At 42.1% G+C, this 10,000-nt stretch overlaps 2 protein-coding genes and 9 non-coding genes across 12 annotated transcripts in view; 2 read left to right on the plus strand and 9 right to left on the minus strand.

Annotated features, from left to right (window-relative positions):
* Nucleotides 1-10,000, plus strand: part of LOC132463097 (proteasomal ubiquitin receptor ADRM1-like) — a 409,794-nt gene that overhangs the window by 187,381 nt on the left and 212,413 nt on the right. The window lies entirely within an intron of this gene.
* LOC132463270 (troponin C, skeletal muscle-like) overlaps nucleotides 1-10,000 on the plus strand; it is a 376,397-nt gene that overhangs the window by 94,401 nt on the left and 271,996 nt on the right.
* Nucleotides 3,414-3,487, minus strand: trnat-agu (transfer RNA threonine (anticodon AGU)). The gene has a single exon. It is a non-coding gene; the product is annotated as a tRNA-Thr (tRNA).
* trnat-agu (transfer RNA threonine (anticodon AGU)) lies at nucleotides 4,085-4,158 on the minus strand. The gene has a single exon. It is a non-coding gene; the product is annotated as a tRNA-Thr (tRNA).
* On the minus strand, nucleotides 5,009-5,082 carry trnat-agu (transfer RNA threonine (anticodon AGU)). The gene has a single exon. It is a non-coding gene; the product is annotated as a tRNA-Thr (tRNA).
* Nucleotides 5,933-6,006, minus strand: trnat-agu (transfer RNA threonine (anticodon AGU)). The gene has a single exon. It is a non-coding gene; the product is annotated as a tRNA-Thr (tRNA).
* On the minus strand, nucleotides 6,577-6,650 carry trnat-agu (transfer RNA threonine (anticodon AGU)). The gene has a single exon. It is a non-coding gene; the product is annotated as a tRNA-Thr (tRNA).
* Nucleotides 7,639-7,712, minus strand: trnat-agu (transfer RNA threonine (anticodon AGU)). The gene has a single exon. It is a non-coding gene; the product is annotated as a tRNA-Thr (tRNA).
* On the minus strand, nucleotides 8,284-8,357 carry trnat-agu (transfer RNA threonine (anticodon AGU)). Its single transcript has one exon. It is a non-coding gene; the product is annotated as a tRNA-Thr (tRNA).
* trnat-agu (transfer RNA threonine (anticodon AGU)) lies at nucleotides 9,346-9,419 on the minus strand. Its single transcript has one exon. It is a non-coding gene; the product is annotated as a tRNA-Thr (tRNA).
* The window catches only part of trnat-agu (transfer RNA threonine (anticodon AGU)), a 74-nt gene continuing 64 nt past the window's right edge, over nucleotides 9,991-10,000 (minus strand). The window contains exon 1 of the tRNA in view: nucleotides 9,991-10,000. This exon is cut by the window's right edge and continues 64 nt beyond it. This is a non-coding gene — a tRNA (tRNA-Thr).

Consider the following 10,000-nt stretch of genomic DNA (forward strand, 5'->3'; position numbering starts at 1 on the left):
GCATTTTAACCATCTAAGCCACAGGGCCCCATCTGAGTCCATTTGATTAATTAGTGCAAATACACTGATCAGGCGTGGCTAAACCCGACTAATGAGTTCATTGTTGGATCAGGAAGATAATCTTGAACCAATTCGATTGTCAATGTGAGCATAGTTAGCTAGACTTGTGCTAGCCCCACTGCTGAAGTTTTAAAGGGCCCCTATTCTACCACCTGGAGAGATGTTGATACCATTTCAAATTCCAGCCATTTGAGATGGATGATGGATCATCATGATCAGGAAACCCCTCCAGTGTTGGAGGGCCTTGCTAATCATGCTACCACACTTTGGCAGTATTGATAATGTAGCATGTTATATTCCCATTCTGTTTCAGAGCTTTACCTTTAGGCAAATCTATTCTAAAACCAAAAAAAGCAAACCCAAAAACCGAATCAAAGTAGGAAACGCTAACCCTAAAACCAAACCCTAGAACCAAAAACCAAGCACATTAAACCCTGTCCCTAAAGCAACACCCTTTCCAAAAACCAAAACCAAAACATAATACAATTGGAAACTAACAGTAAAACCAAACCTAAGAACCAGAAACAAACCCCTAAAATCTTAGAAATTATGAAACCCTAAACTAAAATCCAACCCTTAAACTTAAACCACACCCTATCACCAATTGGCCACCCCTCATTTCAAGTTGGACGCAGATGCAAATGTGATCAATCAATGTGAGATGTTTGATGGTCGTCAGTTAGGGATCACGGTGAACCCTTTTACCTTTTCTGTGTACTGCATCTCCTCTAAATAATATCCTCCCACTGCAGACCCAAATGGGCGTTCTCGTGTGGTGGGGGTTCCCGTTTACGCAGACTGGAACGCCCCCTTCTTATTCTTCGTCGCCTTTCTCGCTGAACTGTATTAAAATGTCAAAGTGTACTACTCCGAAACCATGTAAATAGTGTTGTAAATAAACTTCCAAAGCTATTCAAATCTTATTTGGAAAATAACTTCACATGATGTGTCTTTTCACAATTTATTCGTTACCAGCATTCGTAGTGTTGATCAGCAGTGAAATAGTCCGCTATAAGACGTTGACGTCGCTTAGCAACCGAAGACGCTGGGGTTGACAAGTTACCGGACTACTACCCATGCAAGTGAACGGAGCGTTCCACGGCATTGAGAAGACCCGTGTAATAAAGGCCTATAAAATATCTGTTTATGGCATAGATTTCTCCTCAAATTAGGCCAATAAAGCAATGATAACAAAAACAAAAAAAACACAAACGCTCGATCAAAGGCCCGACCCGACAATCAAAACCCTCATTGTTTAACATGAATTGGCTAAACAAATGACCACTGTAGCATATTTAAACACAATTCAAATTGTGCAGAGAATTATTTCCATTGGTCATTCTCAGTGGCGGCTGGCGATCAAAGATGTTGGTGGGGCACAGTAATAGACAGGGGGTCTGAGGTTCCCCCCCCCCCCCCCCCATAACTTTTTTGGAATTGAATAGATTTGATTTCCTGTATTCTGGTGCATTTTGGGGATGGCCACTACCTATTTACCTGCTTTTCATTCAGATTCATTTCATAGCCTACAGCCTGACTTGCAGGGCCTGGACAAGCTTACACTGCATATACAGACCTACTTCATGGCCATTCCACCAGCCATTGCTATTTGACCCATTGTTGTTATTCTGATATTGAGACAAATCATGATCACTGTCCTACAGCGTCCATTTTTTGTGATTCTCATGTCTACTTCAAATGCAGTTAGAAATATGGGACAGTTGCTTCATTTTGTTTATATGCTACAGGCCGAAAGACTAAATTAATATGTAACTTACTTGCTCCTTTTAAGTATAACATTGCTCTGGGAGTCCAATTCCTCCACTGAAAAGGGTGGAAAGTGCTTACAACTCTCTGCTAGTTAGCGATCTATGACACTGTTGTTTTTTATTGGTCGTCATGAAAAAAAACATAAGGGGTAACACTGTTGTTTTTTATTGGTCGTCATGAAAAAAACAAAAGGGGTAACACTGTTGATATTTATCAAATAAAACATAAGGGGTAACACTGTTGTTTTTCTTTGGTCGTCATGAAAAAAAACACAAGGGGTAACACTGTCGTTTTAATCAAATGAAACACAAGGGGTAACACTCTTGTTTTAATCAAATGAAACATAAGGGGTAACACTGTCGTTTTTTATCGGTCGTCATGAAAAAACGTTTTTATCAAATGAAACATGAGGGGTGACAATGTCATTTTTCTTTGGTTGTCATGAAAAAAAACATAAGGGGCAACACTGTTGTTTTTTATTGGTCGTCATGAAGAAAAACATAAGGGGTAACACTGTTGTCTTTGTCAAATAAAATATATGGGGTAACACTGTCGTTTTTTATCAGTCATCATGAAAAAAACATAAGGGGCAACACTGTCGTTTTTATCAAATGAAACGTAAAGGGTAACACTGTCATTTTCTATCTGTTGTCATGAAAAACCCATAAGGGGTAACACTGTCGAAATGTATCGAATAAAACATAGGGGGTAACACTGTCCTTTTTATCACATGAAACATGAGGGGTGAAACTGTCGTTTTTCTTTGGTCGTCGTGAAAAAAAAGATAAGGGGTAACACTGTTGTTTTTTATTGGTCGTCATGAAAGGGTAACACTGTCGTTTTTTATTGCTCGTCATGAAAAAAAACATATTTGAAAAAAAATAAAAAATTGTCCTTGTCAAATAAAATATAAGGGGTAACACTGTTGTTTTTCATCAGTCATCATGGGAAAATAACATACGGGGTATCACTGTCGTTTTTATCAAATGAAACGTAAAGGGTAACACTGTCGTTTTTTATCTGTCGTCGTGAAAAACCCAGAAGGGGTAACACTGTCGAAATGTATTGAATTGTATCGCCTCAGTGGTGCACTCTGCCTAACCCACTGGCGACCGTGGGTTTGTTGAATGTTTGATGGTCGTCGGTAAGGGATCACGGTGAACCCCTTTACCTTTTCTGTGTGCTGCATCTCCTCTAAAGGGATTCGAACCCAGGATCTCCTGTTTACTAGACAGGCGCTTTAACCATCTAAGCCACAGTGCCCCATGAATGAAAACAAGTATATTTGATTTATTAGTGCAAACTTCAGTGTTGGAGGGCCTAGCTAATAATTTCATCACACTTTTGTATGTATTGATAACGTAGCGTGACGTAACGTAAACTTCCATTCTTTTTCAGAGCTTTACCTTTAGAGAAAACTATCCTAAAGCAAAAACAGCATACCCTCAAACCGAATCAAAATAGGAAACGCTAACCCCAAAACCAAACTAACCCCAAAACCAAACCCTAGAGATGTTTGATGGTCGTCAGTCAGGGATCACGGTGAACCCCTTTACCTTTTCTGTGTGCTGCATGTCCTCTAAAGGCTCTGCTGGGATTCGAACCCAGGATCTCCTGTTTACTAGACAGGCGCTTTAACCATCTAAGCCACAGTGCCCCATGATTGAAAACAAGTATATTTGATTTATTAGTGCAAACTCCAGTGTTGGAGGGCCTTGCTAATAATTTCATCACACTTTTGTATGTATTGATAACGTAGCGTGACGTAACGTAAACTTCCATTCTTTTTCAGAGAAAAAAGAATGGAAAAAAAAAAAAGAATACCTTTAGAGAAAATTTTCCTAAAGCAAAAACAGCATACCCTCAAACCGAATCAAAATAGGAAACGCTAACCCTAAAACCAAACCCTAGAACTAAGTACCAAGCACAAATAGAAAACCCTTTCCCTAAAGCAACACCCTTACCAAAAGCCAAAACCAAAACATAATACAATTGGATACTAACAGTAAAACCAAACCTAAGAACCAGAAACCAAACCCTAAAACCTTAGAAATTAGGAAACCCTCAACTAAATTCCAACCCTTAAACCTAAACCAAACCCTTACCACCAATTGGCCACCCCTCATTTCAAGTTGGACGCACATGCAAATGTAATCAATCAAGGTGAGATGATCAAACATCTCACCTTGATTGGTCGTCGGTAAGGGATCACGGTGAACCCCTTTCCCTTTTCTGTGTGCTGCATCTCCTCTAAAGACTCTGCTGGGATTCGAACCCAGGATCTCCTGTTTACTAGACAGGCGCTTTAACCATCTAAGCCACAGTGCCCCATGATTGAAAACAAGTATATTTGATTTATTAGTGCAAAACACACGGACCAGGCGTGGCTCAACCCAACTGGTGAGTCCATTGTAGGATCAGGAAGATGTTTTGGAACCAATACAATTGCCAATTTGAGCATAGTTAGCTCCATTTGTGCTAGCCCCACTGCTGCTGTTGCTGGGGAAATATAGCTTAGCTCAACGATAACGGCTAACTGTTAAAGGGCCCCATTCTACCACCTGGAGGGAAGTTGATACCATTTCAAAATCCAGCCATTTGTGATGCATGATGGATCATCATGATGATATAAACCTTTCTTTGCCAGAGGAAACGCCTCCAGTGTTGGAGGGCCTTGCTAATAATGCTATCACACTGTTGTATGTATTGATAACGTAGCGTGACGTAACGTAAACTTCCATTCTTTTTCAGAGCTTTACCTTTGGGGAAAACTATCCAAAAATGTAAAACAGCAAACCCTCAAACCGAATCAAAATAGGAAACGCTAACCCCAAAACCAAACCCTAGAACCAAAAACCGAGCAAAAATAGAAAATCCCGTTCCTAAAGCAACACCCTTACCAAAAGCCAAAACCAAAACATAATACAATTGGAAACTCAAACAGTAAAACCAACCCTAAGAACCAGAAACCAAACCCTAAAACCTTAGAAATTAGGAGACCCTGAACTAAAATCCAACCCTTAAACCTAAACCAAACCCTTAACACCAATTGCCCACCCCTCATTTCAAGTTGGACGCACATGCAAATGTGATCAATCAAGGTGAGATGTTTGATGGTCGTCAGTCAGGAATCACGGTGAACCCCTTTACCTTTTCTGTGTACTGCAACTCTTCTAAAAGGCTCTGCTGGGAATCGAACCCAGGATCTCCTGTTTACTAGACAGGCGCTTTAACCAACTAAGCCACAGTGCCCCATGATTGAAAACAAGTATATTTGATTTATTAGTGCAAAACACACGGACCAGGCGTGGCTCAACCCAACTGGTGAGTCCATTGTAGGATCAGGAAGATGTTTTGGAACCAATACAATTGCCAATTTGAGCATAGTTAGCTCCATTTGTGCTAGCCCCACTGCTGCTGTTGCTGGGGAAATATAGCTTAGCTCAACGATAACGGCTAACTGTTAAAGGGCCCCATTCTACCACCTGGAGGGAAGTTGATACCATTTCAAAATCCAGCCATTTGTGATGCATGATGGATCATCATGATGATATAAACCTTTCTTTGCCAGAGGAAACGCCTCCAGTGTTGGAGGGCCTTGCTAATAATGCTATCACACTGTTGTATGTATTGATAACGTAGCGTGACGTAACGTAAACTTCCATTCTTTTTCAGAGCTTTACCTTTGGGGAAAACTATCCAAAAATGTAAAACAGCAAACCCTCAAACCGAATCAAAATAGGAAACGCTAACCCCAAAACCAAACCCTAGAACCAAAAACCGAGCAAAAATAGAAAATCCCGTTCCTAAAGCAACACCCTTACCAAAAGCCAAAACCAAAACATAATACAATTGGAAACTCAAACAGTAAAACCAACCCTAAGAACCAGAAACCAAACCCTAAAACCTTAGAAATTAGGAGACCCTGAACTAAAATCCAACCCTTAAACCTAAACCAAACCCTTAACACCAATTGCCCACCCCTCATTTCAAGTTGGACGCACATGCAAATGTGATCAATCAAGGTGAGATGTTTGATGGTCGTCAGTCAGGAATCACGGTGAACCCCTTTACCTTTTCTGTGTACTGCAACTCTTCTAAAAGGCTCTGCTGGGAATCGAACCCAGGATCTCCTGTTTACTAGACAGGCGCTTTAACCAACTAAGCCACAGCGCCCCATGTATGTTGACATGTATATTTGGAACTCTATCCCTGCGTGTGTGTATGTACCGTATATGTGTCTGTGTGCGTGTGCGTGTGTGTGTGTTTCCATGTCTGCATGCGTGTATGTTGGTGTGTTTGTGTGTGTGTGACACATTAAGACTCAGCACAGAACCCAAACTATGCAAATGTGGAGGTATATATGAGCCTTATTTTACACTGACCCAGTCGAACAAAGCAGACTTTGGACGGAGCCCCAATCACACTGAACCAGCAGACATCCACGTCCTACTAGAGTACCCAGTACTTCAGGGCCCAGTCGGGGATCTGGCCTTCTCGGCTCCAGATTTGATCCGTTAAAACCGACTGCTGATCCTGAATCAGTTCTCAACGCGTAGTGCACGCAGGAACACACACACAAACTCAACCTCACAATGCCTTCATGGCAAACATAGATCTACATGAAGAGCTCGATTACATATGAAGTCATTCATTGAGAATTTCATCACAGAGATGTTTTATGGTCCTCAGTCAGGGATCAGGGGAAACCCCTTTACCTTTACTGTGTACTGCAACTCTTCTAAAAGGCTCTGCTGGGAATCGAACCCAGGATCTCCTGTTTACTAGACAGGCGCTTTAACCATCTAAGCCACAGCGCCCCACATATGTGCACATGTAGATTTGCAAGTCTATCACTGCGTGTGCGTGTGCGTGTGTGTGTGTGTGTGTACAATGTCTGCATTCTCCAGCAGTAGATATACAGTATGCATAGTATGTCTAATAATGACAACTCTAAATACAAAAATGTGCAAACAAACACAAATACATCGAGGCTAGTGGAATAAATAGAAGTTGCTTACCTCTAGCATGGCTAGCTTCACACAGTTGTTCATATGCACTCTTGCTAGCTCGTGTTTTTTTTATCCGTTCTGACGGTGTTTCAGGTCTTTCAACCTGTCTGTGTCCACGAACTGCACTTAATTGTTTTAAAATGTATACAAGGAAAGCAAAAAATTGCATTGGCATACCCACAGCTAGTTAGCCAAGCCTGAACCAAACTCTGGAAAAACTTTTGTAGGCTCTATCCTTTTCTCTTGCTTGTTGGGTTATGTTCACTTCTGGCTTTTCTGGTCCGAGTTCTTTTACTTTTCTGCAAATGTTCTTCTTTCAAAGGGATTCATAAGCAAAGACTTAACTGAATTCGGGGCTAGCTGAATTCACAGGGAAACACTGGTAGCAGTACTCAAAGTCGCCATGTTGCTGATCTCTGAGGTAATGGCAAATGCGCGGTTACGTGCAGCGGACGGTGCACTGGGTTGGGGGCTATATTTTGAGTGCCCACAAGCCATACAATTCGACGACGCTGATTGGCGAAATTATGTACTTTTCTGCTTAGCAACCGGGGAACCATTGGCTAAAAATTAATTCGATTCGATTTCAGACTGAGCCCAGATCACGCCGGCCGTAGCCTGACATTCAGACTTTAGACGACAACTGTTGTCACAATCAAGAAATCCTTCAGGCAACCTGTTGTACAAAGATCTATATGAAGAGCCCCATTACACACTTAATATGTAATTATTCAGAATCTAGAGATGTTTGATGGTCCTCAGTCAGGGGAAACCACTATACTGCATCTCCTCTAAAAGGCTCTGCTGGGAATCGAACCCAGGATCTCCTGTTTACTAGACAGGCGCTTTAACCATCTAAGCCACAGCGCCCCATGTATGTTGACATGTATATTTGGAACTCTATCCCTGCGTGTGTGTATGTATATGTGTCTGTGTGCGTGTGTGTGTGTGTTTCCATGTCTGCATGTGTGTATGTTGGTGTGTTTGTGTGTGTGTGTGTGACACATTAAGACTCAGCACAGAACCCAAACTATGCAAATGTGGAGGTATATATGAGCCTTATTTTACACTGACCCAGTCGAACAAAGCAGACTTTGGACGGAGCCCCAATCACACTGTACCAGCAGACATCCACGTCCTACTTAACTCAGAGTACCCAGTACTTCAGGGCCCAGTCGGGGATCTGGCCTTCTCGGCTCCAGATTTGATCCGTTAAAACCGACTGCTGATCCTGAATCAGTTCTCAACGCGTAGTGCACGCAGGAACACACACACAAACTCAACCTCACAATGTCTTCATGGCAAACATAGATCTACATGAAGAGCTCGATTACATATGAAGTCATTCATTGAGAATTTCATCACAGAGATGTTTTATGGTCCTCAGTCAGGGATCAGGGGAAACCCCTTTACCTTTACTGTGTACTGCAACTCTTCTAAAAGGCTCTGCTGGGAATCGAACCCAGGATCTCCTGTTTACTAGACAGGCGCTTTAACCATCTAAGCCACAGCGCCCCTCATATGTGCACATGTCGATTTGCAAGTCTATCACTGCGTGTGCGTGTGTGTGTGTGTGTGTGTGTGTACAATGTCTGCATTCTCCAGCAGTAGATATACAGTATGCATAGTATGTCTAATAATGACCACTCTAAATACAAAAATGTGCAAACAAACACAAATACATCGAGGCTAGTGGAATAAATAGAAGTTGCTTACCTCTAGCATGGCTAGCTTCACACAGTTGTTCATATGCACTCTTGCTAGCTCGTGTTTTTTTTATCCGTTCTGACGGTGTTTCAGGTCTTTCAACCTGTCTGTGTCCACGAACTGCACTTAATTGTTTTAAAATGTATACAAGGAAAGCAAAAAATTGCATTGGCATACCCACAGCTAGTTAGCCAAGCCTGAACCAAACTCTGGAAAAACTTTTGTAGGCTCTATCCTTTTCTCTTGCTTGTTGGGTTATGTTCACTTCTGGCTTTTCTGGTCCGAGTTCTTTTACTTTTCTGCAAATGTTCTTCTTTCGAAGGGATTCATAAGCAAAGACTTAACTGAATTCGGGGCTAGCTGAATTCACAGGGAAACACTGGTAGCAGTACTCAAAGTCGCCATGTTGCTGATCTCTGAGGTAATGGCAAATGCGCGGTTACGTGCAGCGGACGGTGCACTGGGTTGGGGGCTATATTTTGAGCGCCCACAAACCATACAATTCGACGACGCTGATTGGCGAAATTATGTACTTTTCTGCTTAGCAACCGGGGAACCATTGGCTAAAAATTAATTCGATTCGATTTCAGACTGAGCCCAGATCACGCCGGCCGTAGCCTGACATTCAGACTTTAGACGACAACTGTTGTCACAATCAAGAAATCCTTCAGGCAACCTGTTGTACAAAGATCTATATGAAGAGCCCCATTACACACTTAATATGTAATTATTCAGAATCTAGAGATGTTTGATGGTCCTCAGTCAGGGGAAACCACTATACTGCATCTCCTCTAAAAGGCTCTGCTGGGAATCGAACCCAGGATCTCCTGTTTACTAGACAGGCGCTTTAACCATCTAAGCCACAGCGCCCCATGTATGTTGACATGTATATTTGGAACTCTATCCCTGCGTGTGTGTATGTATATGTGTCTGTGTGCGTGTGTGTGTGTGTTTCCATGTCTGCATGTGTGTATGTTGGTGTGTTTGTGTGTGTGTGTGTGACACATTAAGACTCAGCACAGAACCCAAACTATGCAAATGTGGAGGTATATATGAGCCTTATTTTACACTGACCCAGTCGAACAAAGCAGACTTTGGACGGAGCCCCAATCACACTGTACCAGCAGACATCCACGTCCTACTTAACTCAGAGTACCCAGTACTTCAGGGCCCAGTCGGGGATCTGGCCTTCTCGGCTCCAGATTTGATCCGTTAAAACCGACTGCTGATCCTGAATCAGTTCTCAACGCGTAGTGCACGCAGGAACACACACACAAACTCAACCTCACAATGCCTTCATGGCAAACATAGATCTACGTGAAGAGCTCGATTACATATGAAGTCATTAATTGAGAATTTCATCACAGAGATGTTTTATGGTCCTCAGTCAGGGATCAGGGGAAATCCCTTTACCTTTACTGTGTACTGCAACTCTTCTAAAAGGCTCTGCT

Source organism: Gadus macrocephalus, chromosome 1 (genome assembly GCF_031168955.1).
Source record: "Gadus macrocephalus chromosome 1, ASM3116895v1".
Classification (NCBI taxonomy): Eukaryota; Metazoa; Chordata; class Actinopteri; order Gadiformes; family Gadidae; genus Gadus; species Gadus macrocephalus.